General features: G+C 36.0%; 1 long non-coding RNA gene across 1 annotated transcript; it reads left to right on the top strand.

Annotated features, from left to right (window-relative positions):
- Positions 1 to 1651: 1651 nt before the first annotated feature.
- Positions 1652 to 7461, top strand: LOC110017470 (uncharacterized). The gene is made up of 3 exons (XR_013653050.1): positions 1652 to 4426; positions 4509 to 4776; positions 6668 to 7461. It is a non-coding gene; the product is annotated as an uncharacterized LOC110017470 (long non-coding RNA).
- The last annotated feature ends 15547 nt before the right edge of the window (positions 7462 to 23008 follow it).

The following is a 23008-nucleotide window of genomic DNA, read 5'->3' as shown; positions in this document are numbered from 1 at the left end:
AGTCACTGGCAACATTTAGCAAACAACTTGTTTCTGGTGTGGAAGAAAGATGTGGAGAACGCTTAGTTGTGCAGCATTTGCACATTTCTCACTTATTCTTAAAGATCTTTACATGTTTTGATAAATAATCTCCCCTCAACTCTGTTGACAAAAATGTAATTTGAATGAAGGAAGGCGAAGACTTTCATTGATCCTGCATCATGAAATCTCTCTTCATTAGTGATAAAAGATTAAGTTGCCGCTTTGCAACTCAAATAGTAAATGGAGTGAAGAAAAACAGAAGGATATCAAGTGTTTTGTGTGCAGGGCTGTAATGTGATTTTCTGCAGAATAGAGGCTACATTCACAAATAAAGCCTGAAGACATGAAAGCTGTGCACACAGAAACACTTAGCTCTCAGGAAGGAAGCACAGTGCCACCAAAGACAGGGATGGAATTAACAGAAAATATAAAAACAGTCAAATTAAATCACAGTGTAGCAGAAACTTTGAAGTTGTAACAGGATGTTGTGGAACTATATGTTATTGGCTCCGTATCTTTAGAAGCCCTCACTATAGAAAATGTAACAAAAAAATGCATAGAAATAATTGTAATACATATTTTAAAACTTGTTTTATTGGTCTTTTGTTTTTGTTTTTTAATTTACTCACCATCCACTTCAGATATCCCAAGAGTTCAGAAAAAAGGCCCCAAAGGGAACTAGAGAGAAAATTTCTGCTGTTTAAGCCAGCAAACATTGTCAGATCATATAAGAATTCATGAAACATGCACCTAGCACTTCTGTTCTGCTCATGATGTACAATTTAATTTATATTTGCTTACAATGTCCCCTTTTTTTTAACCAACCCATAGGTAATCTGCATAACAGTTTTTTTAAACAAAGTTTATCTAAGATTTGACATCATTCTAACTCAGTTATTCAGAAAAGTTTATGTCTAATTAGGTTTTAAGGAAAAGGATTATTGGGATGCATGTGAATAGAATTATTACATTTTGCGCTTTCACATTTTTACCTTAAAAATCCAACATCTGTCTTTCTAACATTTTGACATGGCATTCAGACAATTCAAAGAAGACTGCACTTTCACACATTTGTAGAATGGATCATCACGACTGCTACAGGAAATACAATAAAAAGAAAAACAATGGGTCTGGACTGGTGTATTTGTCTGATTATCTGATGTTAAGAATCACTGGAGCGTGAGACAGTGATTAATGAGTGTCAGAGTCACCTTCAATGATGAAACATGGAGCATCTGAAAGAGACTTCATTCCAGAGACAAAGACCAAGACGCCTGTCGTAAGCGAAAGTCTGCAGCCCAAAAACAATGCATTTAACCATACTGTTATGAAAAAACGAGTCTTTGACAACAGAAATGACATAAAACTTAATGTGGAGATGGATGCTCAGCTTTTACAAAAGATTTCAACAAAGTTTATAAACAAAAGCTTGTTTAAAGTGTAAAAAGTGCATAGATTAAGCTCCAGCTGATAAATAAAAGGTCTACTTGCAACAACTAGGATAAAAAAAAAGAGATTTGGGTAGCCTGTGTACCAAACTTGGCTGAAAAAAAAGGACCAACAAAAACCTGAAATCCTCCAAAAAGCAGATCAGTTTAAACAAAGAATTTGGTAGCAACGTAACCTCAGTGACGGACTCTGTTTAACATGTTGAAAATTTGCACTTTTTTATTCCAGAACAAAAAAAAAACCTGAACTAAGTCCTACAATCATCTGAGCCTATATATAAAGAGCAAAACGTTTGAATTTATTTGTTTAAAAAAACAAAAGAAGTGAGAGGACCTTTAGGTAGTCTATGATTTATGTTACAAACATTTTTTGTACATCTTTGTGTCGCAAAGAAGTACGAACAATGTGGTTTGCGCAAATGCAAGACTCAAAAAATGTTTTTTAAAGAAATGTCTTTACTTTTGAAGAATGTAAGAAAAAGAAGAAGCAATATTTAATATATTTTGGTAAAAATCATCTGAAGCACTGATTGTAAACCCTAGGAACATTTACAGAACATATGATGGAAATCTTAAAACCAGAAGTAAAAAAAAAGATTAAGTTGTAGTTTTAAGACAGTCAGAAACGTAATCCTAAAACGAATGTTAGCTTTCCGAGGTGTTGCAAACATATGCATTTCTCTTTAATTTTACCAGTATTGACAAGCAATGTCCCAAAGGACATAGCTTTCCAGCAAAAACGTATCCATAAAGAAGTGTCATCCTCTCTTTCAACGAGTGCATATTGTAACCAATCTTTACAGTAACTTTATGCGAGTCCAGATTTCTGCATAGGAAGGAGGCCTTACATTAAAGTGTGTTTCTGATAGGATGTAGGGAAAACGCCTCAAACCAAAATATAAAAAAAACACGAACAATGAAATTAGGAAGCAATGATATGATCAAAACAGTTTTCTACGGTTGTTACCAAGCGGAGCCACACAAAGCATTATATCAGAGGATATGAAAGGCCTGAGACAGCATTTTCTCATTTAGAGTAACTTAAGCTAAACTTTCACCTCTGAGAAGTGGTGTTGGCTCTTCTGAAATACCTGTTGTGAAAAGTTTGGCACGGTCTGTTTGTGGTTAAGTCGGCCATGGGTACCCCTGAGGCATTTTTTTTTTGTGTGTGTGTATTTCCTTCACACTTCTGACAAGGCACATAATGAGTGACAGATTATATCCCCACAGACGTACTGGAAGTACAGCTGCACCAAATTTTGGACAAAGTGTGTCGATGTACTTCCCTCCACAGACAGCCGATCATGAAATTCTGTCCCCCAGACAAGGCAGGTTATTGTTGGAAATGTTGGTTTAAAAGACAATTTTGCTTATAAAATAAAATCCCTTGCACCGTTAGTTTCAGGCTTCCAAGAATTTTATGAACTGTAGAAGTCATTTCTAAAGGTTTTCCATCTTTTGAGCACTAAGTTTTTTTTCCTCCCCTTTGTTTTGCATTTTATTCTCTTAATTTAAACTACAGATATTTCTGTGGATTTTGTGATGGAATTAAACTAAATAAATCTTACTCAACTACAGTGACTACTATCAAATCTGTGGGACCTACACGCTTGTTCTGATGTAAACTCTGCAAGCAACAGACCTAATTTCTGTAAACACAGGGAAAATGGCTGCTTTCCCCCAGTAGCAGATCCTTAGGAACAATAACCAATAATTAGGCATATTCAACTGTAGAATAATAAACTTCAACTTCTGGTTGGTCTCAATCCCATATTTGAGCTTTTTTTGGTCTCACTAAAAGATGGTTTTGATTCTCCAACTGTCCCTAAATGCCTCACGAGGGATCTGACTCCTACAGAAACCCTCTCAGGGACAGGTGGTTAAACGTATAAAAAGAAGCACCATAAGTACGTTTTAAATTTTTTTTTTTATAAGAGCCAGGAATTTAGCGAAGACCGCTATTACAATGGAAATACAGGACATGGCAAACACAATTTCCTACACCAAGCTACCTCACAAAAGGTTTGCTTTCATATACAATTAATAAACATATGTACAGTGAGGAATACCTTAGGTTATGACTGGCTAGAGTTAAAACAGAAAACACAAACTGTGTACCTACTTTTGATTTTTCTTTTGTATGGCCATACCAACAAATAAATATGCTTGGATTTAGTCTCACTGAACTTGGTCTAGGTTTCTTCTTACTAAAAGTTTTTATTGTATTTATCGTGTTAACCAAATTCCTTTTGAGGTGATGATTAGAGGAAAATATATTTTGGGATTTGCACTTAAATAAAATCAGAAATTCATGTTCTCACTAATGACTCTCTCATTTTTTTAAAAGTTGAATTTATACTTCTTTCCAGACTTTAATTTATAACCTGAATGATTTAGCCCAATTCTGAGCACTGCAATTGTGTTGTATTATCTTTTTTGGGTTGAATGAGTTTCTGTTTGCTCCAAGTCTTCTGAAAGATTATTTTTCTACAAAACCTTTAACAAAAATGACAATTTTTTTAAAATATAAATGTTTTCTTTTAGAATTCCTATTACTTTTCCATTTAGAAAGGGAATTTTGCACTGTCACAACTGGTCAATGTCATAAAAAAAAAACTTTTCACCTAACAGTGATTGACTGGAACATCTTTCTCAACATCCTGCAAACCTGCTAGGTGCCTACTAACCCAGTTTCTCAGATGTGCAATGCCTTTGGCAGCCTTTTGTTTTTAGCTTACTGTGCCTCTGTTTAAAGAGGCATTTTTGTTTAATAGGAACTGGATGAAAGAAATATAACAGAGACACACACGTGGCATGACAGCTACTAATGAGGTCTGTCATTCATGCACTGACAGCACCTGTTGAAAATGACAAGTCATGTCTGGAATTGATGTCTTAAGTACCAAAGTTGGATAAAGAAGGAAAACTGGTTTTGCTCTCCCCTGACAGGCTCTCATGTAAGCTTACTTGGTTAAAAGATGTAAAAATATAACTTGATTTATTTTTTACTCACTTTTCTGATCCCTTGTGTGTCTGTAGAGAACGGTATTTGGGTCTGAATCAGCACCACTCTGCAGCTGGATCAATCCCAGACTTCCTTCCAAAATCTGAAGCAAACCCAAACCTAACTTCTTCCAGTGTGGGGCGCAATCACCCATCCGGGATATCTGTTTGGAGCTTCGCTACCTTCATTTGAAATGTGACCCTATTTCCTGACGTGATCCGCAAAATCCAGTTTCCTGCTTCTGCTATCAGCCTCCTGTGCTCCAATCAAGCACCTGCTGCTCATTATCCACTCAACAAGTCTGTAAGTAGTTTAGAGGTGCTCGAAATTCTGGCTTGTATCTCCAAAATTGACAAGTCACAAAACAATGTCTTGCGAGAAAACATAAACATCATTGTGCTGCACGGCTTCAAAACAAGTCTAAGACTCACAAAAGCATTTGCCAAAAAGGGTACAGGACTTAGGGTACTGAGATAGACCTATAGGACAGATGTTCCTCTAGAAAGGTAAGATGACAATTCATGTGGGTGTCCAGACTTCCCACCAAAAGTTTCACCGAAGGGTTCATCCCAAAGGTAACATTAGAGACCTATTCCTTTAATAATTTGAACCTCATTTAAGAACTCATTTCAGATTTACTCTTTATGGCCAGATTTTGCATGGCGAGTATAAATATGACAAGACAGCCATTATGGAGGTGTACTTATAATGGTTATCCTCACATGCTGAAGCAAAAGTAAACCTCTGTTTGTTTGGTGAGTTGCAGCATTTATATGAAACTTGGTTTGATTTTTTTGTTCAAATTTTTTTTTTGCCTATTATCGCTGTATGTTATTTTCTTTTCTCTTTTTTATTATTTGACTAGAAACTTTACCCACAGAAGTAAAAAATCCGCAACATAAGGAAACAATACACTTGTTTGTCACCTTGTGACAAAAGTTAAGGAGAAAGACAAAAATCCACTAAAAAGTGAATGACTGTAACCCCCCCCCCCCCATCTTTCAGTTAAGGGGTATGTTGAACTTTCAGTTCATTACATTACCTTTTTGGAGAAATGTGTGCCCAAACAGGTTAGCCCCCCTCACCCCCAGAGTCTTTGGAATGTTTCATTTTTACACAAATGTCACTCAGTTTGCCAATAGGGGACAAAATAATGAAAATTTGTTGGAGTTTTTTTAAGCCAATCAAAGCGGGAGATCATTCAGATGGAGATGACTTCAGCAAAACATGGTTTTGAGTCACGTGGCACAAAGGGAAACTAGATATGCTCTGGCTTTTTATGGACAAGCCCCATTTATCCACGAAAAACTTGATTTTTGGGTGTCAAAGCAAACATCATGCCTCTGCTAAGGAGCACTTTTTCAGTGTTTTACACGAAGATGCTTGATCTTAAGGTTAAGTGAGGATAGGGGTTGAGTGAAACAGCTTGTTCCAACAGATGAGTTTGTTAATGAATTTGATTTGAAGATACAGTTTCAGTAGAGGTAACCACATTCTCCTTGTCTGCCCGTATCATTTCATGTTTCGACTGAAAAATGTTGGGGTCATTCATTGTTCAGAATCTGAAATAAAAAGGAATTTATCAGAATGCAAAAAAACTTTGGAAGCGTCAAATAGGACACCCGAAAATGACGTTTCCAGGCCCAAATTTTAAGAGAAAAACATCTGCACGTTAATAATGTATGCCCAAGAATTTTCTATAATTTCTTACAGCTGCACATTACAATATTGATAATTAATTCTATTGAGAAGGTTTTGCCACACCATTGTTGTGTGCATTTTTCGATAACTGACGGATCAACAGCCTCTGTTTGCTTCTGTAGTGCCCTATAACTAAAATATGTGTTGTCCCAGTCTGGAGCAATCAGGGTGTATTCAGTTCGTCGTGCTTGAGTGCTCATGAAGTCCACTGGGTGATGGAGAACTACACTGAATGTCAGCCCAGCATGAAAAAGTGTCCCGTGAGAAGCTCTTTGGCTTTAAATTTTACAATCTGCTTAATAACACAAACTGGGCTACTAAATTATTATTTAGAAACTTTTATCAAAAAAAAACTACTATCAAGTGCACAATATACTTTAGTATCTTGTTGATTTTTTTTCTTGAATACATAGGGATCAATTTGTTGCCAAAGCAGCAGTCAGAAAAGTTATGTGCGAGCACGAACGCTCACCAAGCTGTACTCCCCCCTCAGCTGGTTTTGATGCAGAAATGGAATCATGGGACAACTCTTGGACGACTGCGAAAAGACTGTGGACTGTGGCGGTCTGCTCCAACGCTCTGTGGGTGGGAACACACACCAGTGTCCTCAGCAGCCCCAAAGCATCACTGCAGCCCTGGAATAAGCAGGCTTGAACCCATGGCCTGCGACTCAGCAGGCCAACGGCGCCTGTCGGCTGAGCCCAGAATGCCATTTCTACACCAGATGTATTTGTAAGATTTGGTAGTGCGACTACTTCAAAGTCTGACTTGATTGTTTTTGATTGGTATGATTATTCAGTGTTGCCGTCTTTTTCTTTATTTCTTGGGGGAAAAGATATTATCATTCAACCACACTTATTTAATTGCAGCAATTGGAGCCACTCTAATTGGGCCTAGCCTTTCATCTGAAATGGTAATGATTATGAGATTGTGCTTGTGCTGAGCGGCCTAGTCTGATGAGCAAAAGTTTGCATGATATGACTCCTTTAGTCTGGATTAGTGTGTTTTTTAAATATTTTATTTGAGTCTTATCTCACAGTGAATTCTTTTTTAATTTTTAATCCAATAATTTTGACTCACCCCCCACCCACAGTTCTTCCATTCCCCCTCATTGTTCTTTCTTCTTGATGTTTGTAACTGATTTGATCTTTGTAATGGAGGTCTTGAATAAGTAAACACTGAAAGCCTGCTCAAAATGTCAGCATGTTTTGTCAGAGCTAAGCAGATATTTAAAGAGCATCTTATCATGTTGATTTAAGCAATTAAACATGAAGTTGCCCTCTGCAAGCTCCGACTGACTGTATCATCGTAATTATTATCTACTGAACCTCAAAGCATTTTCTGTGACTTGATAAAGGGGGACTTATCACAGTCATTACGTGGTTAAATGTCTGCCTATTTGAAGGAAAAGTTTGAATTTGGGGAAATGTTTGCCACAGTCCAGCCTGGCTTTTAATGTGTTTAGATATATAGTGGTTTGCAAATGCTTTCAGGCTGCATGTATGTTAAACAAAGTAATTAATCCTTAAACGATACCTTGCAGTGCAAACCATTTTTTGTGAAAGCGGCAAACAAGAATAAACAGACTGCTATTTGACCCAGGAAATTGTTAGTAGGGCCTGAGAAGATGTTAAACACACAGATTAGTTTTTTAAAACCATGTGTGGAGAATTTATGAGAAAAAAATCAGATTAGGATTCTACATTTCGGATAAAACTTTAGGTTTAGAAAACAACAAGAGTTTAGCGAATTATCAATACTTCGGAATTTACATATTCACAGTCTTTACATGTGACTGCAGTCTTTTGCCCCTAAGTCAACCACAACCAGATCACGATCTGCCAAAATGTGACAAACCATTGCAGGAGAAATGTGGGCAGGGATCCGAACTCTACCTATGCCAAATACAAGAGTTATTTTGACAGGGATTATCATCGTGATCACCAGGTAATTTATAACAACCCCTAGCCTCGGCAGATTTCATATCTTTCCTAAAGCACTGTGCTTACAAATATGAGAGTGATGCTGGTATCTCAGCTTCTCACCTTCTGCAGAAGTAGGATGGGGACAAAGCAAAATATTCAAACATTCCCTTATCTTTGGCCCATATTGGCAGGCTGTTTCTTGTACAGAACCCCTGGTTGTGAGTGTCTCGTCTTTGCGTCTCACCTGCATACGTGATGCAAAGGGCAAGGAATTTATCCGCAGTCTTCATAAATCATGCCTACACGTTAAAATAAACTAACACACAGATTTTGGTGATTTCAAAGTCTCACAGATGAGACTTGGTGCAAAGTTTTGTAGGTTTCAAGGCATTTTTATATAAATTTCAAAGAACAAAAAAAGAAACAATACATTGTTAAAACTGCTGCATTTCACTGCATATCTTATAAGAAATAGAAGTTCAGGCTGCAGAATAAGGTTTACCTGCATGGAAAACTCACCGTAATATAACAACAATGGGTCAAAAGGACTTATAGACCCTGGCAAGGTCATGGAAAGTTTTTGAGATATACGCCTGAGTGTAGTCCAGACATTTTATTTGTGCATTGATATCATAACACAAGTCAGCACCAACTCTCTTTCCTGCAAACTGCAACAAATTCAGATTTTCTCAGGTGCCAGTAAATAGCTAAAGTCAGTCACATTCATGTGTGCTTGGATGTTAGATAACCAGAAATTCCATTTAAAATCATCAGGAACAATAATATATTTTAGAGAATTTGACAACATGTTGCAGCAGTTAAAAAAAAAATCCATATTTATGTACAATTTTGAAACAAAAAAACTGATTAACAATCAATATTCCTAGAGTCTGATCAGACAGAAGCTGAGCTCATGCACATTTCCAGTCATCAGCTAAAAAGTCCTCACAAAACTGTACAGTAAGAGTGAGAGAACATAAACTTAGAAAAAGAAGTATAAAACCACACAACATTTTTTAAAGTCTTACAGTTTAATGCAGCTCCTCATAACCAACCCACATGTCACTTTAAGGGAAACCAAAGTGGCATTTATTTGTGGTCTTTTGGTACTGAACTGAATTTCATTCTGCAGAGAATGAAAAGCGACTACTGTAGCTCTTCCACAACTCAAAAGAGAAGCAGCTACGCTATGATTTTTGTGACACATAACCTTGATTCGCTTCCTCTTTTATAGTTTTGGTTTCTGCTTTTAGCTTGTTTTCTTTGAGTAAAGTTCTTCACCTCTGTGGTACGTTAACATTTTCATTGACTAAAGAGCTACTTCATCTGCATTCCTCCTATGTGTGTGACTTCAATACATGAGCATTTAGGCAGATTTTTTTGGTTGTGTGAATGCATCACTGGTGCAACAGGCTAAGTAACAGACATCATGAACTCTGCTTCAACTGTGCTGTCTTGGTCCTCACGGGAAAAGAAAAGACCTTGCTGTGCTTCTCGCCATACCTGCTTTGATGCCAATTAACTCATCTTACGGGTTCAGTCAAGTACGCAAAACATTGTTCCAGTATCTGTGTGAAAATCAGCCAATGGTCAAAATGACGTCTAGTCAGCACGCAACAGGTAAAAACAAACAACAGAAATAAAGTTGGGAAAAAGAAAGGAAAAGACAGACTTACCTATGAGTGCAGCCTATAAATCCTGACTTATGTTTACTATTTATGATCTGCTTCAACTCTATTAATCCTTTAATGCAGAAATAAAACAATAAATAAACATTATGTTGCCATCTTTAAATTTTATCACAGGAAAAGACAGTTTTTAATTCAGTGCCGTGTACTGTTTTTGTGTAAAGTTTTTACACTAACAACTGACCAATCAAAACGGGTGATGTTTCCATTTATTGTTAATTTCTTAAATATGGATTTTTTTCTTTTTGAAAAGCTACGTTTATTGATAAGTAAAGTCATTTAATAACATTGGCGCAATCGAAAAAATCTTTGATACTATAATGGTCAAATTGTTGCCCATGGGCCTTAAATCAGCTGCAAAGTCCTGATGTGCCCCACGTATTCCATGGATCAAGCTGGTCCAACAAGTGAGCCAGTATGCTCACAACTGTGGAGCCAACAAACAAAAGGCAACTGAAAGTTATTCAAATCCCACAGACTCTGAAAAAGTACGGATAGAGCGATAGAGAGTGGAGATGTAAGAGATATGATAACGACTGGTGCAAGGTTGAACTCAGAACTAGAAAAAAAAAGAGATGATCATCAGTTGTTACATATTTTCAACATATTTTGAGAACAATAGTAACTACAAAAAAGCATATTCCCACGCCTTCAAGGGAGCAGTTTTTTAACAAAAGAAAAAACTAAGAAGAAAAAAAAAGCACTTTACTTTTGGCATAACGTCGAAAAAGAAACTATTTTATTTTTCAGAGTAAAATGTTGTTTATTTGTTAACTGTGCTTCAATAGCAATTCACATAAGTAAAAAAGCACACTGACATGGCAAAAGAGTTGAAGGAAACAATACATGTCCAAGATTGGATTGCTGAAATTTTGGCTTCCTTGTTAAATCTGAAGGAAATAAAAAAGATTTTATTTTTTATGCCTTTTTTTATGCTGATCTTTCTAGGCATCCAGACAAACTCGAATTTAACCTGTAAACCTATACGTTCTTGTTCACCAAACCGTAACATTATAAATTGCTTCATTCCATGACCTGTACTCTTCACAAAATGGTTGAAATCAGCACCTAAAACAAACAAACAAAAAATACACATTCCAAAATATTATCACTAAATGTTTGGGATTTTGGTGGGACTGGAGCTCATTGGGCAGCGATCAGTAAGGTCTTTTTCCTCCACTTTACAGTTTTAACGAGTCTGATGCTGAATGACCTGGGGAAATGGTTTAATTTGCGTTTCTTGCCCGCGCTTCGGCATTGTGTGGGTGGGTGGTCTGGCATGGCTGGGAAGGGGAAGACCCTCTGATGTGCAGTGTGGTAAATAGATGTTGCAGCAGAACAACAAACATTTTTCTTTTTACCATCTTGAGGAAGTAACAGAAAGGCTAATGCTGTGTTTTTTTTTTTTTTTTATAAAATTACCCCAAATGATTTGTTTTCTGGAAATGGGTTGTTCAGCTATTTCCCACAGACCTGTGAGCTTTGCCCTTTTGCTTCAATTCTTTTTCTTTTCTGTTCCAAGTCTAATCTTAACATTTCTTTACCTGTTTGGCAAACCTGCAAGGTTTCCTTCTAAAGTCCACTCACCAACTTTGTTTTAACTTCAATCAAGTGTAAGCTGTCTCATCAACAGTTACTTTGTTTACTTTTTAATGTTCCCCATGTCCACTAACAGGTTTATGACAAACACAGTAACATTTAAAACCAGTCATTTGAAGTCTGCAACACTTTACTGAAAAAAAACCACTTTAAACTTCTACTTATTGTCAATTTATACCTCAATACGCCACATTTAAAAAAAAAATCTTTTTGTTTAAAACTTCTGTTGCCTTGTTCTAAAAAACACACATATTCATATTTACTATGATTGTTAAGATAAAGAGAGAAAAAATACTGCATTTGGTTTAAAACTGTCTTTGACTTGGTGGACTTATTACTGTGGTTTATGCAATCAGCCATAAAATGGGTTTCACTTTTTTCAATTTTTTAAAAGATGAAAGTGAAAGCCACTTTATCTGCACAGTTATAATTTGTGCATTTACCCCAAACGACAAAATATCAAAACTATGTTTCTATCCTGGTGTGTGATCCAGCTTTTAACTCTCAATACTAACATAATTTGGAATCTCAAGTTGTGTTTTCAAAGACTCTGCTAGCTATTATTATACCTGGAACTTTGTGAGGACAGGAAAAAAAAACCTGTGTGTACTTCCACGTCAGCTTCTCAACCAAAGCTATGTTAATTTATTTTTACTTCCCTAATGGAAAAATATTCCCCTAATTACGGTAAACAGAAAGTTGCTATTTCATATGGAATCATTCATGTTTGATGCCTGACCCCGATAAGACACTTTTGAAGTCCCACTGTATATGTTGTAAATTGTTTCTTTGAGCTTGCTCAAGTACCAAAATCACCCTTGCTTTACCCATGGGACTGCAGAGCACAGTGGGTACCACTCCAACGCTTGGAATCCTGGCCAAAAGTTTCTAAACATCTTTTCCTGGTGCCTAAAATTAGCAGGCTAATGAGGTAGTGGCTTCCTTTTCTCTGAACTAATGCTCCATCCCTGTGGGAGAGCATGATGTGGACTAACACTCCAGATCAACACAAGAATCTTACACCAACACTTAAAGCTCCAGGACTAAACAGTTCAACCTGAACAAAAAAAAAAAATTTAGCATTATGTGAGAAGCCATAAAGTGAATTTTAGGAAATACAACATGATGTGATTGAAACAAAAAGTTAAGTTACTAAATACACACAACAGTCAATTTTCTTTCTGTGTCGGTTTCCCAAAAACATTTGTGGGATTTCTTTCTGCACAAAACAGAAAAGTCATGTTCAAGCAGACTCTACTTTGTTATTAGGTCTATGGGTCATATTTAATTGCACTTTCATTAATCTGTTTTATTTCAGCTAATGAGTCCTGCCATAAATTTAACTGTAGGTGTGGAATTTTTATGACCTTACGCAAACTTTTGATCAGGTACTAAAGCTGTTGGGAGAAAAAAAAAGAGTTAGAGAATCTTTACTGTGTACAGTACAATATCCAGTTACACTACCATCCCCATTTCAGCTCTAATTAGGAATTCTTCATTGTGCAAAATAGAAGTTATTTGGTCTACTAGACTTGTGTAAAAACAAGCAATGCCAGGAATGTGAGACTAAACAGAATACAGGTCATTTTAATGATATGATTGTTTCGAACAATTTATAAAAACAAAAAATAGTTCCCAGACAGTTTTTTTCCACAGCCACCAAATATAAAAAGTACTTTATAAAAAAAAAACCCCAACAACCTCCAAATGATAGAAATTGGTAGCATTATGTCATGGTATACTTCTGGCTATATTTTATGTGAGCTCATATAATTTATATAAATGTATATGATACATGATTTTTGATTAGGTTGATTCCTATTTCAATTATGTCTAAAGTAGTTCTGTCCTTTTTCAAAAGAAATTTCCAGAGACTTAAAAGAAAATCAAATAATTTGTCACAGTGGAGCTAAAGTAAATAGGCAGATAAATGAAAAACAATTCTAAAAACAATTACCTAAAAAAAGCCGTGGTGACAGGCAGAAAATATTAAAAAGGAAACTTAGAGAAAAATAATGTTCAGAGAAAATATACTTTTGTCAAATTTATGAGACAAGTGGAAAATGAGATCTTCTTTTAGCCCTATAAGATAATGTCAGTAGTGCAGTACGATGCATCATCCTTTACGAAAAACATACAGTAGGTGCATGTTTCCAGTTTAAGTGTATCTCTACCCAATTTTCAATCTGAAGAGATAAGATGAGCTTTTTGGATTTTCACGTTTATTTTAACCACATCAAATTTTATGTATTCAAAATCAACTATGAATTTGTTGAATGTTGGACATTAACAAAGATTAGATGTTTGAGTTGAGGCGATCTTCAGAGACAGCTTTGTGACCACTGACAAAAGTGTGCCTTTGGACTCAAATGGGCAGAATTGTCTAACTGATTATCAACAATACACATCTGCAACAACATGTGTCACAGTTTGTTACAAAGAAGTTCAGCTTTACACACCCTTGACCTAAAACTAGAGACTTGTAAAATGATTGTCTTACTGGTAGAAAAGAATGGGAACTTTATAAGGAATAGGAAATTGAGATCTAATAAACTATAACCTTTTACTCAGCAAGTTACTTTTGAACAGCAACAGTGTCAAAAACGTTACTTCTACTTGAATCTTCTCTTTTTGGCAAACCCCTTCAGAGGTTGCCACAGCAAATCAGCTTTGACTGATTCACAAATGGGGTTTGGCAGAGATTGTTATACAAGATACCCCTTTCTGACACAACCCTGTATTTTATCCGGACTGAGGACCAGCACAGGGGAACCCAGACTTGGGCCCCATTGTGGCTACATAGTTAGGCAGTAGCAGGGTCTTGCCCAACGACCCACACCGGATAAAGGAAAATCGTCGCAGCCCCTGCGAAACAAACCCTGGTATCTCATCCTCCAGTCAACAAAGCCAACTGAGCTATCCAGCCGTTGTACTTCTACTTGAATGAGAAACGTTTAAAGCAAAGCCGAGTAGTTTTAGTCTACTCCATCAGTTTCTTCCTAATTCTTGAGACTATGGTAAACTCATCTTAAATAGTTCAATTGCTCAAATTCAGAGTTGGATTTAAGAGATTTAGAGAACATTTCATTTTAGAAGAAGACGGAACAGAAAATATTTCGGTTGTGAGTTGAATTGAATTACATTGAATTGAACCAAAATGGAAGTGGCTGGTTGTTGACAAAGAGGACATTACATGGTGAACTTGTTTAGAACAGTGGTTTCTGAAGTGCAAAGCAGGTAGGGACAAAGACAGAGTGAACACATCCATTTTTGAAATTGTAACTAACAAAGTTAAGTGTAATGAAGTAAAGATTAAGCTTTGTAAAATCTCAAGTACTGGTCAAAAAAACAAATTTTTAATTGTTCTTAAGAACATGAGATGCAGCAGAAGAGTTAATTTTTTCAACATTTTTTAACTGTAAAAAAGACTGTAGCTTGGTATTCCCACAAGCACTAAAGTGAAATAAATGTTGCTGACAATCTTCTTTTTATGCGGTGCAGGAAACACCAGCCAGAATTGACATAAAATCCTGTACATTTTTCGTTGTTTATTTTAAAAAACGAACAAAGCAAGCTACAAGATGTTCGAAAATAGCAGTTGTCCTTTTCATTGAGGTGAGACACTAATGCACTCTAAAATCTGAATTCTGCCAACACATAATTAATACAATTGCAGACTATATTAATAATCCCGCAAGCCACATTACTAAACACTTAGTTTCAGAAAAACTTTTTGTCAACCTTAAAGACTCACTCTGATCATCTTTGATCTATTGTGGTCAGCGGTCTTTCAATTATGAATAGGCTATGTTTGGCCAAGATCTAAAAACCAGTGTTGTTTTCTAAGACAAAGTGAAGTGATCCCACCCCTACCTCCCAACATTCATCTGATTTCACGCTCTCCTGAAAGCTTACAGCCACTCACAACCCCCACCCCACCTGTGTAACAGAATTGAGAGCAACAGCTGAGCTTTCCAACCTTACAGTTTTAAGTCAGATACCAGCTCAGACGAGGAAAACACAGATGTACCTGGATCTATTAGATTGCAAGTGCATCCATCAAAACGGAACAGAGCAGGGAGCTTGCGGCCTGCCGATTGTAGCTTCTACATCACTGCTACAAGCTTTTGTCTGATTCAAAACAATTTGAATAAAGAAATACTCAGTAAAGTACAAGAACATGTTAAAAACACTAAAAACACAATTTTCATCGGAATGGGTCTTTAAAGGTCTTCTAAAGGATGCTTCAACAAAAAACATTAATGTTCCTAAAACAAACAAAATAACCTGTAAAAGGGGCCAGATCTAAACCTTAAGATACAGGCGCTGGGATTGCTTCTGACAGCTGCTTCCTGTTATGTAACTGCACACAGCTGCTTTTTCCAGCGAAGGACATCTTGATGCAGTGGACATTTCTAAGGGTCAAGAATGAAGAAAAATAATGCAGTTTTAATGATGAACAAACAGTGGACCACCAAGGTTTCACTTATTTATCATGCAATGCACTCACTCACAAAATAAGAGAGAAACTCTTAAAGAACTATACTTCTTTTTTAATTATCTTTAGACAATGTTAGGAATTAATACTACAATAGAAAAAATATATTTATTGTTATACAAAATTAGCAGATATATTTTTGATGGAGAAAATCAAACTCTGTGGAAAAATGAAAATAACATTTCACATAGAATTGTCTGCAATGTCTGTGGGCTTGAGATGAATTAGTTTTCTTGGTTTGCTCCAAAAGAGTAAAAGAAAAACAAGAAATCAGCAATCTCAAGGGGAAAGAAAAATTAAATTCTTGGCTGCAGTTCTCTATAAATATTGGTTCTGGGTTTTTAAGGTCCCTCCACAAATAAACGTTTTACATACTGAATAGGTTAGCATACCATATCCAACCTGGTCACTGTATGTTAGCATGTGAAGATGTCTTTAACCTCTGCGCATGGGTGACGAAGAAAAGAGAAGAGTGGAAGTCACCTCATGTGGAAGTTTGTGTCCTTTGAAATGCACCATTTGTGATGGTTGTCAGATGCAGCTCAGCACATCACAATCCATCCTTTACTAAGGACATCCCAGTGACCCTGTCATGCATCCAGCAAACCACTGCTTCCTTAAGTACAGCACAAGCTAACAGATTTAGAAAGCTGTAGCTGTCAAATTTTAAGTAACCCTAAAATTATCAGCATTAATTCTTGTACATGACAGTTTAAAAAAAACACATCACTATGAAAGTTCCATATTTCTTTGGAGCAAAGCAAATGGAAAAACAGAGACATGCTGCTATAATTTAAAAGGTGACATGTAAATTTCCCCTTACACGTGTTTGTGGAAAGATTAGAATGGCAAGGCGATAGGTCATAACTTAGTAGCAGACCTTGTAACGAGAGGCAGATTGTAGCAATGCTCACAGAGCTCCCAGGGGAGCGGGCAGTGTGTGTATGTTAAGCCGACGCTTTACCCAGTGTGTTTTTCCTAAACACCTTCCAAACACCTATGCCCATGTCAAAAAATATCTTTACACCTTTTTTGTAAAAACCTTGCCGTTTTGGCAGGTGCTGACCAGCAAGACAAGGCCGCATTGCAAACAGCAAAAAAGACCTTGATCACATTCTGGAATGCCTTTAAGGGTCAGGGGTATTTATTGATGACATCTGTTTTACATTAAATGGCCACAGAAGGTACAAGCACATGTGGAAATCTCCTTTTTGGACGTCCACAAATTTTGCCTCTTATATCTGCTCATTTCTTCACTGTACACAATTAAAATGAGAGCCATTTATCAAGAAAATATTGACGCTTTCAGCAGCCAGCTCCTGCACCTTAGTATGCAAGCTCACTGCAGAGTGTTATTCTTCCTGCACATTCTTATTAGTTCAGCTTTTTACAGCAGCATGTCTGGTGAGGTCATTTACGGCCAACCATGGTGGTATAACAGACCATTTAAAATGGTGAGGCTTTAGAACCTTCCTCCTTTTCACTTACTACCCAGGAGCTGGACTTCATGCGTTATGAAATCCCGTACGTATCTGTATGTTCAAGCAGAAATGTGATGATAGGGGTTTGTTTTTTGTTGTGTAGTGTTCACTGGCAGAGGAAAGCGGTTCACACAAAACACAGTATTGTCTCACATTTGCGGAACTTTATTTAAAGTAGCACAAACGGGAATCATATGCTGGGCTCACATGCTTTGGATGTTATCCCTTGTGCTATCCTAGGCACTTTAACATTGGGAGTTGGGTCATCTCTAGACCCACTGGACAGTGCTCTGAACCTTTTTTCTTCAATGATTTGTGATCTTCACTGGTGTCCATGGATTACATGAAATCTTTCCACCTTTATCCACCTTTACCATGGTAGGGAGAACACATCAATGCAAGAGTGGGGTCATCTAAGATAGCACAAGGGTTAATTTGGAGTATATGTCGTAATTTTCGCATGGTTTGGCCAGAGGTGCAAAATTTTGACTTACTGTATAATTGATTTTTTAAAATAAATACCAACAACAGCTAGAGGGCGCTGTAGGTGTGTGTGCCAATATTTGCTGCTGACAGCAATGTAGAAGGAGCGCACTCAGTCTTACGCCGGGTTTGGCAGAATTGTTCCTAAAGTTGCACAGACGATGGAGAATTTAACGCATTTAGTGATTTGAAATTATATAAAGAGTTTAGTTGACATGTTAGCATGTTCTTTAGACGATGGTTGTTACAACAATTATTCAAACGTTGTGCTAATATACCATAATCCTCTTCTGTTCCATGAAGCTAAATATGCATCAATATGTTACAATAGTAAAGCTTCCTGATATTTAGTCAATTGGTATTATCTGTTCTTTTATTATAATTTGCCTTTCAAGATGAAATTTATTTTCTTGTTCTTGTATTTTTTTAAATAAATGTATCCCAACAATGTGACTTATTTGATTTTTTCTTCTTTATTATTCATTTTTATGATTACTGCAACTTATAATCCAGAGCGACCTATAGTCCAAAAACACAGTACTGCTAAGAAATTATGGGTTATGACATTAGCAGGGTTTGTCACAATGAATACATTTTGCAAATTTCATAAATTACTGTGTTGTGATGCATCTGAAATTGTTCTTCATACAAAAAAGAGGCTTTTTGGTCTCATAGATGATCAATTATCACAAATCACAATGACTGATTGACAGTTGGGTTGTTTTAAGGCAAGGTAAAACTTCATTAGCAGGTCGCACAACCAATCTAAATATTACAACTCATCAATCAAAAGTCACCAATCTGTTGAAGTAAATATACTTGGCTAACTGTCCATCAGTGATTACCCCCCCCCCCCCCCCACACACACACACACATTATAGACACAAACTGCACTGGAATCAACAAGTTGTGGGTTTAGGTATACAGGTATGGTCACAGTTTGGCTACTTCCAATGTAAAAACAGCATGAATTCGTTGGGAAATTCTCCGTTTTGGATTTCAACCTAAAAGGAATAGTAAGAATCCATTAAATATTGTTTTCAAATAATCAAAACTCTTTTTGATCAGTCAATCCATCTGAACAAACCCAGTAACTCTCAAGCATTACACTACAAAGGAGATGGTTTGAGAGACCTGTAAGCAAAAGTTATAGTGTTGTAAGTAATACTAAAAAATGTCACTCGGGGTATGAGTGTATCCTTTTTCAAAGCGTTAAAGGTTATCCCTCTGACATCTTAATGCTAAAACAATCAGACAATGGTCCATGTTTTTCTTATTACGTCTACAAAAACAACAACATTTCAATGAAGATTCAAAATTCCTTCAAACTTATATAAGACCAATGATGAAAAGCTTTTATACTAGAGTCACACCCAAATCCAAACAAGTTTGTTCAACTATTGTTATGAAGTCGTTTTCCTGACGTCAACTCTCTTTTTTTTATATTGTGACCTGAACCCTAACCTTGCCCATCACCAGTTAATTTTGAACCCTAACTTTAAGCGGACGTTCACTCATACCTCAGCTCTATAACAAATTACATGTCCAATGACCATGTAGTCCTGTACCGTCTGTGTTTTTACCAAAAGTGTTCTAAAAATACAAACAAAACAAGATTCACACACAAATGTGCACACAGTATAAATCACTTCAATTCATAGTTTTTTTTTAATTTAATCTTTTAATTCTTTTTTTTCCTTTTTTTTTTTTACAAACTTGCAATAATATGTGGTTCTTAAGCTATAGGTTAACAATATTTCTAAACTGATTTTCCATTTCCATGATAACCATTGATACTTAGTGCAGCCGTACAGAATCTTTGAATTGAAAAAACAGCCTTTTTATTTATTATTGGAACATTGAAAAATATTAATCACCCTTGTGTCAGAAAAAGTTAAAGAGATCTTGAAAGATTATTAGGGGCTCAGCACCACATGTTTGTACTAGCCTGATACCAGCAGGTTCCCTGCTGGTATTGAACTTATGACCCTGATCCCAAAGGGACATGTTCAGACAAGGATAGAGGGCAGTAGAGAGGTTTAGAAATGCATATGGAACCTGTGTGGTCTCCAGATATGCAATGTGCAGTCCAACACACACATTCATGTCTTGGCTGAAACCAAGCTTTGACTCATACTGACTATCCATCTGGTTGTATCCCATCTTGTACCCAGCTTCCTGCAGTTCTCATCTTAGAGAAGAATCCTCTGTAAAGACAGGCAGATAAATAACCTAGTCTAAATCCCAACAGATAAGCGAGTCTATAGTTTGTATTTTTTCAAATGGAACATTTTTGTTCATATGTACGTTTGTAAAATCTGGATACAAAATTAATACAACATATTCAAGGACTGTGGATTTTTCTATTGAAATACAAGACATTTGACCTCTTTTGAATTAATTTGAATGTTTTACATTGATAATGGAAAATTTACTGTTGACCAAACTCAATGAAAGTTGCTAAACAAACATTAGCCTGCGTAAAAGAAGAGAACCTGGATGCATGCAAACCAATAATTATAAAATGTTTAAAAGTGTAAATCCACACATCAATTGCCCTTTGTCAGAAATCATTTTATATAAGGAGATTTAACATAGCAACCTCATTTCTTGTTACCCAATTCTGGCATGAAATTAGAGATAGTGACTTTCTTGAGTTTTCTAAGCAAAACGACTGTGTTTTTTTCCCTTTTTTTTACCTCCCAAAATTGGAAATTACAGTATCTGTGGCAACAGCTTGCAAGAATGAACAATAAGCAAATGGTACTCACCCCTTTCATCAAAATGGATCGTTCACAGACACTTGACAGATATTTTTGTTTTATGAAAATCCGCCTCTCAGGATTCTTTTACCAACTTTGATGGAATGCAGCTGAGGTGGATTAGAATGAATGTCCTTGGGAAAAAAAAAAGCCTCACCACAAAAGTAAAGGAAAGAATTCACAGCACTGACCGCTTGTTGTGTTCCAGCTAATAGAAGTAGTATGTTTGGTCACTGTTCCTTAATGTGAGCAGCAACGCAGGTCTACGTTTCACACACACTGTTGATTAATTTCTAAAACGTACAGCACTTTCAATGAATTAGTTCAGCAAAAAGCCAGAATAATATACTTCTTCATCCTATATTGAATCATTTTATATTTAAATCTTAGTAAGAAATTACAAAGATTAAAATATAAATATACCACTCGTATAAAGGTTTAAAAGCCCAATTTTCAATAAAACATTTCAAGTTAGTTTGTGTAACACTACAAAACTTCAAATTGATTATTTTGGTAAGACTATTTGAAAGACAACAATAATAAAGTTAACTCAATTAAGAGGCAGGTAAATAGATTTAGAAAAAAATATATAGTAGTTATACGAATACTTTGAGTCTGAAAATAGGATTAAATAAAATAAGATATTTGATTAAAGGCAAAAAAAAATTTCTCGAGAACTTCTTAAGTACTGAGTAATAGTTTCAATATTTTTCATTTGTAGCCTTAAAGTCATTAAATTAATTCGGTTTATTTGTTAAGGTAAGACTACAATTGAAAAGGTCTCAAGGCAGTACACAAAACACACACAAAAAAATAAAACAAATCCCAAACAAAAGAATTTCAATTAATTATGCTGGTTAAAATGCAATGGTATAACACTTCCCAACTAATTAATGTTACATCTAAATAAGACAAAAGTTGTGTGTTCAAGTTGTTGTACTTATATATAAATCTTATTATTTTTTTCAAATATCAAGCAATGACCAATCATCTGATTACTTTGGTTTTGTAAAAAAAAAAAAGTTTGACTTGATATTTAGCCTCATAGGACCCAAGCTAATATTAGAGCTAACCCTCTAAACACGCAGTCACAGGGCTCCAGGTAACCAGAATTAACTGCTGTGGTAATACCCAAAATATGATGTCTACACATGTGAACGCCAGGTTCTAAGTGGTTACAGTATTCAATTCCATTTTATTTAAATAGCCCAATATCACAACAATGGCCATCTCAATGGGCTTCATACCAGTAATTGTATAATGAACATAAAATCCTAAAATTCAATAGTTAATGGCTAAACTAAACTAAACAGACTAAGCTATACTGGACATTCCTGCTCAAATGCCACAAACAAAAAGTAACTGAATAATAGATAGAAGTATATTGTATCTGAGTGAAAGTACTTTAAAAAGTTGTTATAAATCTCCTCTTCTAAAAGTAGAATGTGTTGTACAGTACAACAGAGTATTTTTTAAAGTTACCCAGTTAAATATCTTCTTCCACTTTCGGCTTCTCCCATCAGGGGTCGCCACAGCGAACAAGTCGCATGGTAAATTTGGCAATGTTTTACGCCGGATGCCCTTCCTGACGCAACCTTCTCAAACTGGGCTTGGAACCAGCAGAGGTAGAGAAGGGAACAGGGAGCAGCCTGGAGTCAAACTTGGGTTTCACGGATGGAAGGCGCCGCAAACCAGCACGAGCTAAACTGGCTCCCACCCAGTTAAATATAATGACTATATAAATTACCCAGTTAAATATGATGAGTAATTTTTTTTTAAAAAGACTAAAAATAAAAGTAAAATTGAAGTATAGAAAAAAAAAAAACCAGCTGGGTCTTGTTCAGTGGTTTCATTATTTTTTGCTGCATTTTTGCTATATCTCACAAAAAGCACAATCTGAAAGTTTTTGATCAATAGAAATGTGTTCCTGATGGTCTTCTACCTTGATAAGTGTTAATTAACCTGTTAATGAATTATTACATGGTTACAGTAATATTAATTTAAATTTTACAAAGGGGACGATAAATTACGATTTGTTGTGGTGTTCATTTGTTTCTCACAAAAAAGTTTGCTTTTTTAGATGTACTGAATGAAAGAAGCATGCCATTAACATCTTGGATTCAGCAACGGATTGACACGATTTCAAATTTAACTTTGAATTCTAATTCACAAGCATTTCTGTTTTCTAAATGCATAAAGTTGGCTCATGCAAGTTTAATCAGGTTATATATCTTGAAAAAAAAATCCTTCACTGGAGCAGAGAAGATGATATCAGGTAAAGAGATAAGTGAAAACAAGCCTCCTCAATCTGCCACTTCTGGCGGGCAGCTGTTAGAAGAAGACAGTTTCCATGTGCTTCAGCTTGGCAGCAGGGGTCAGTGGCTGCAAATAGGCTGTC

This window comes from Oryzias latipes, chromosome 22, assembly GCF_053564925.1.
Source record: "Oryzias latipes strain Hd-rR chromosome 22, Olatipes_Hd-rR_3.1".
Lineage (NCBI taxonomy): Eukaryota > Metazoa > Chordata > Actinopteri > Beloniformes > Adrianichthyidae > Oryzias > Oryzias latipes.
Note: the sequence above shows the minus strand (reverse complement) of the source record. Positions and strands in the feature narration are given on the sequence as shown.